The 5,588-nt window shown below is 38.2% G+C and overlaps 1 pseudogene; it reads right to left on the reverse strand.

Moving 5' to 3' along the window:
• Window positions 1-927: 927 nt before the first annotated feature.
• LOC124225457 (olfactory receptor 52E4-like) lies at window positions 928-1,861 on the reverse strand (annotated as a pseudogene).
• Between the last annotated feature and the right edge of the window lie 3,727 nt (window positions 1,862-5,588).

Genomic DNA, 5,588 nt, shown 5'->3' on the forward strand with positions numbered 1-5,588 from the left:
AATTTCAGTTCAGTGCTCCTTTGACCTAGTTTAAAGCAAACCACTTTCTCCGGCTTTATTTGGATTTTGGAAACAGGACTATATATTGGAAATCTATAGGATTAATAAATTATACTGAGATTATTCTGAGCTTGATATCAAGACTGACCTTATGTTTAAACCATAGAATAATCCTGATTTCCTTTTCCAAATTTTCTGAAATCCTCTATATCTGAAGGTAACTAGTAGAGCGAACAAAATGTATTGTAAGCAGAATTCAATTGGAACTAGATACGGAAACCTACAATTATTCACATCCAAAATGACTTTGCTTCAAATGAGGAAATACTATCATGTATTCTTAATGCCCCTGCTTGTAGCCTTTTGTATTCCTCAATTCACAGAGACTTAGTTTGTTTGAGAAAGAGTAAAGAAGAGATAAGTAGAGATAGAGATAGAGGGAGAAAGTGAGAGACAGAGAGAAAAGGGCAGAAATAAGAAAGAAGAAAGGGAGGAAGAATGACAGTAAGAACAAGATTGAAGGAACATTAAGATAAAAACTAGCAATGATTCTAGAGAAGGAAGACAAGATTTGAGGATTAATATAAAGAATATAATCTGTGAAACAAGAGGTGTTCTAATTCAGACATTGCCACTAACCCATAGCTTAAGCTTTATCTTCCACCAGCCATTCTACTCTAAAACCACCACTACCACCAGGTCATCTTCCTTTTCCATTAGCTCTTTCCCTTTGTCAAGTTACATTGGAGTGGATGAGCAGAGTGGGCAGGAAAGTTCGCTGTGCTTTGTCTGTCAACCCTAAACCACTGCCAATAAAACTGAAAAATCTGGCTACTACTATATAATAGAATAGAACATTTAAAATAGAGCTTAGATGACTAAATTTGGGTATTATGTGGATATATTCTGATTCTTTACACAGAACCATTATTTCTGTGCAAATATCTTTACAATCCACTTTTGGATCTGCTTGGTCTTGACTCCGTAGATAACTGGATTAAGGGAAGGTGGGACAACCACGTATAGATTAGCCAAAGGAATGTAGTTGTAGCAGGGAATGTTCCAACCAAAGCGACTGTGTCATAAAAGAAAAAAATGCTGGTGTGTAAAAGCACAGCATGACACAGACATGAGAACCACAGGTATTGAGAGCCTTTAGTCGGACATGGTGAGAGGGAAGGTGAAAAACAGCTTGAAGGATAAGCACATAGGAAGATGAAATCAGGATCACATCCACAAGGATATTAGAAATCACCATGAGCCCATAGATAATGTTGACCTTGATGGGTGCACAGGCCCACCAGGGAAGACCCATGTGCTCACAGTACATGTGAGGGATGATTTGATGCCCACAGAATGGCAACCTCAGAATGAGAAACACAAATGAAGACACGAGAATTAAATTTCTTCCAACAACAACAGAGGCTAGGAAACTGATGGTTTTATTGGTGAGGGTCATGGTGTACTGAAGAGGGTTGCAGATGGCAACAAAGCTGTCATAAGCCATGGTACCAACAGAACAGTCTTCATGCCTGTAAACATATGGATAAAGAACATCTGAGCAAGGCAGTCCCTAAAGTTGATCTCTTGAAGGTTGAACAAGAAGATATCCAGCATTTTGGGAGTGGTGGGTGTAGAGAGACCCGCATTAATCATAGACATCATGGCCAGGAAATAGAACATGGGCTTGTGGAGACTGTGCTCAGTCTTGATCACAAAGAGAAGTTATATTCCCCACAGGGGAAGTCAGGTACACAATACAAAATGGGAAAGCAATCCAGATATGTACAGTTTCCAGTCCTGGAATTCCTAGCAGGAGAAAGAAGGAGGGATGGAAGTAGATGTCATTGATAGAAGGCATTCTTCTAGCTAATGTCATTAAATTTCTGTTAAGGAGAAGGGCTCTCACTCTCTTAAAGATCTTTGCTTATCGAGGTCTGGGAAAGTGGAGAGACTTCTATTCAGTACGATGGAGGTATTGGGCAGGAGCAGCTAATTTACAAACATTAGAGATTCTCTTCTTTCCAGAGGGTATTTGAGCTACTCTCTCAATACACTTTATTGTTCTGAGATTCATATAGGTAATACTGCCCACGGCTTTATTTTTTGTAATATATGAGATCTTTGAAGGAACTGACAATATTTCACAAAGTAGTGTATACTCACCTGTTATGGCATTCCGTTCCATTCCTTTTCCAAATAGCCCCTTGATTACTTTTGGGTAATTACCATACACAGTGCTCCTCAAAGGGTGCTCTCAGGATCTCTGGGTCTCTCAAGACACTTTTAGAGAGTCCAAAATGTCAAAACTATTTTAATAATTATAGACAGTGTTAGCTCTTTTCACTCTTATTTTCTTATGCGTGTGCAGTGGAATTTTTCATAGGGTATATAAGAGGTGATACCACAATAGAAAAAATGCAGGCTTACATGTGGGAATTCAACTCTTCTATTAAATCTGACATTAAAGATACTTCTGAATGTTAAGCAACACCATTGTTATCACTCTTTTTAGATAAACTACAGTGCTTTATGATAAAGAATGTACTTTATGTTTACATACAATGGGTTTATTATTGTTATTTTAAAGTTAGTTTTAAAAATTATAAAATTCTATTTTAGTATCTCATGTGGTAAATATAAGGGACATAATTTGTATAGACCAAGGCTCTTTCAGTTCCTTAATAATTTTTTAGAAATGCTAGAGTTCTCAGTCCAAATGAGAACTGTCGGTTTATACTATTGTCTGTGTTTTGCTATGATATAAATGTAAGGATTTTTCTCATGGGTCTAATACAGTATCATGATGTAAGGGAGGTTAATTGGATGGTCTCTCTTTGAGGTTTCCTCATTCTAACTCTGTTTATGATCTCTGACCAGTCTGCTTCTACCGTGAGATGATTGCTATATTTGATGCTTCCTAATCTTATGAGATTGCCTTAGTTTCTGATCCCATATCTCCAGCCTGCTGTTTATTCTGTGATGCCTGCATGTCTTTGCAATAAATTGTCTTTTGATCATCAGTCATATTATGTCTTCTTGACTAACTATAACATCAAAAAATACATGCAAAATTATACCCATGTTGTAAAATTGTGCCTCGCTTCAGATATGAACAGATCAAGGTGTCTGGCGAATTTAAGTGACAATGAAATTAAAGTGTTGTTAAGGAATCTTACTTGATACCTTAAAAGTAATAAATAAAATTACTTCCCTTTAACTCTGTGTCCTTAGGGCACTATACAATTCTGTGGTTATTAACAATGTGTATTATGTAGTATTTTTCTATTTATTGACTTCTTCTCTACCAAGAGAATAGCTTCAACTGAGGGCAGAGAACTAGTAGTATTCATTTTAATATCCCCAACACTGACATATTAGTGCTTTATTCCAGTTGTTCAGCATTTAGCTTTTGAAAGGAAACAGTGTTTTGGGTTTGTATTAAATGTGCCTTCGTGTGTGTGTGCATGTGTGTGTGTGTGTGTGTAAGAGGGAAGAAGAAGAAATTACAGTTTATTTTGTATGTGGTCTCACATATCAGTTGTCCTATAATTTAGCAAGGTAGTTATTGCCCAGTAGAAATGCCAAGGCAGCGGAGTTAATAATCCCCTGTTCCATGTGAGAATAAAAAGAACATTTTGATTCCAGAGAAGCTGGGGAGAAAATTGTTCATGTATAGAAAGAGCACAACATTTGTCAGTGTTGAGGGGAAGACGCCAGGCTGAGAAACCAGAGGGCTTGTGGAACTTTACTTGGAAGAGTCTGAGGAAATAGCTTGGATGACACATCATGAGATTTACAGTCCGCAGTCAGTTCCAACTTTAGGGCAGCTGCTTCTCAACATGGCACTTTATCAGCTGAGGGGAAAGTTTCCAGGGTAGTGGCAGAGAAGACTCTTTTCCAACTGTAGAGTTCAAATTCAACAGGACATGTGCCTTTTCAGTATTTAAGTCAGGGGCTTGGCTCATTTCTGCTGCAGCTATGTGCCACAAACAGTGGCAGGCAATGTGGGGCCAATGAGCTCAGGGATCATTCCTGGACATCAGGGTGATAAGTTCATCTTTTTTTAGATCTGCACATCGATGAAGAGCCCAGCCCCAGAGTCCATTTCAAAATCTCAATTGATGATAGTTAGAGATCTTCCCCCCTGGGTGCTCACCAACACTCAGTTTATTGAACTAGTGATTTTGCTTTTATGCTGCTGGTTCTTTTTCTCGCTGACTCTAATAGTAGAATATTACAGATGAATTATATCATCTATGAATTTGAAATGGATTTTGAAACCATTCAAACATGTCTTGAAATCTTGCTATGCCATCTGCTTGCTGGAAATCCTTGGCAAAACATCTTTACTTTCTAATTCTTTGTCCTGTAAAATTGGGTTAATAAATTCTATCTAATGTGACTTATTTTAAGGACAAATACAACCAATACAAGTAAAAGATTGACTCGTAGGGTGTGCTAAATAAATGGTAGTTATTTACATTATTAGTTTTTCCTCAAATTTTATTTTTATTTTAACCATAAACAGCTAAAAATCTCACCTGTTAGCACAGCCTATTTGATTGTAAGGAGTCCATTATTTATAAATAACTCATGGGGCTTTAAGGTGAGATAAAAGAGGTATGGAGGGAGGGATGACAGAATATTCCAGAGTGAATGAGTAGCACAGCTCCTCACATTTAGACGTATTTCTAGAGTTCTGTGGATGCATACCTAAACCAATGCAGCTCAGTTTGAAAGTAAACCATCTTCTCCTTTCATTCTTACAGATTTCTCAAGCTTCATAGGATCAAGCAATTGATGGGAGTATGTACCTTCTTTCAGGCACTGTCATGACTGGGTCATGAAGCAGAAGACTAAAGGATGGCATAGGGTATGGCTGACCTAGTAGCTGTACTGGGCTTCCAGTAAAAAAGGCTTGGATATCTTTCCATAAAGTAGTAGGTACATAGGGGGCTAAGTTAGAATTGACCACCTCTAAATTCACCAGGATTATGCAGGAAAAAAAATGAGATAACAGTTCAGACCAAATGTATAATATAATACCTACATCATTTTATTTGGGTTTTGACATCAGTCACACCTTCACCTCCAACCTCAAACATATGACAGTGGCCTGCAATTGCCTCCTTCTGAATCAGATGAACCACAGCAAGCCTAGTTGCTGTGTCTGGTTCCCTGTCAACAATTTACTCTCCCAAATAATCTTCATTTGATGATAGCACATGTGGTTATGCCACTATAAGACTGTATTTGTGGCTTTCTGGCAGTGAGGAGTATACTATGTGAGCTCTGTGTGTGTGTGCGCACGTGTGAGAGACAGAGAGAGGCAGGGAGAGAGAGAAAATATTCTGCATATTACTTGCTGATATCACTGTGCTCACCTCCAGATGTCTGTTCCAATTCCATGTGCTCTGTTGTATTCCTTTGTGAAGAGAATGGAAGATGGTGCTTTGGATCACTTCTCAGCAAAGGGAGGCTATGTCCCCTTCTATCCTCATTTGCCTCCTCTCCACCTCTCTGTAGTATTACATCTCTCCTGTCCACATATCCTTATCTTTCTAATATTTCCTCTCCCAGCCCTC

The sequence above is a fragment of the Equus quagga genome, chromosome 14 (assembly GCF_021613505.1).
Source record: "Equus quagga isolate Etosha38 chromosome 14, UCLA_HA_Equagga_1.0, whole genome shotgun sequence".
Taxonomy (NCBI): Eukaryota; Metazoa; Chordata; class Mammalia; order Perissodactyla; family Equidae; genus Equus; species Equus quagga.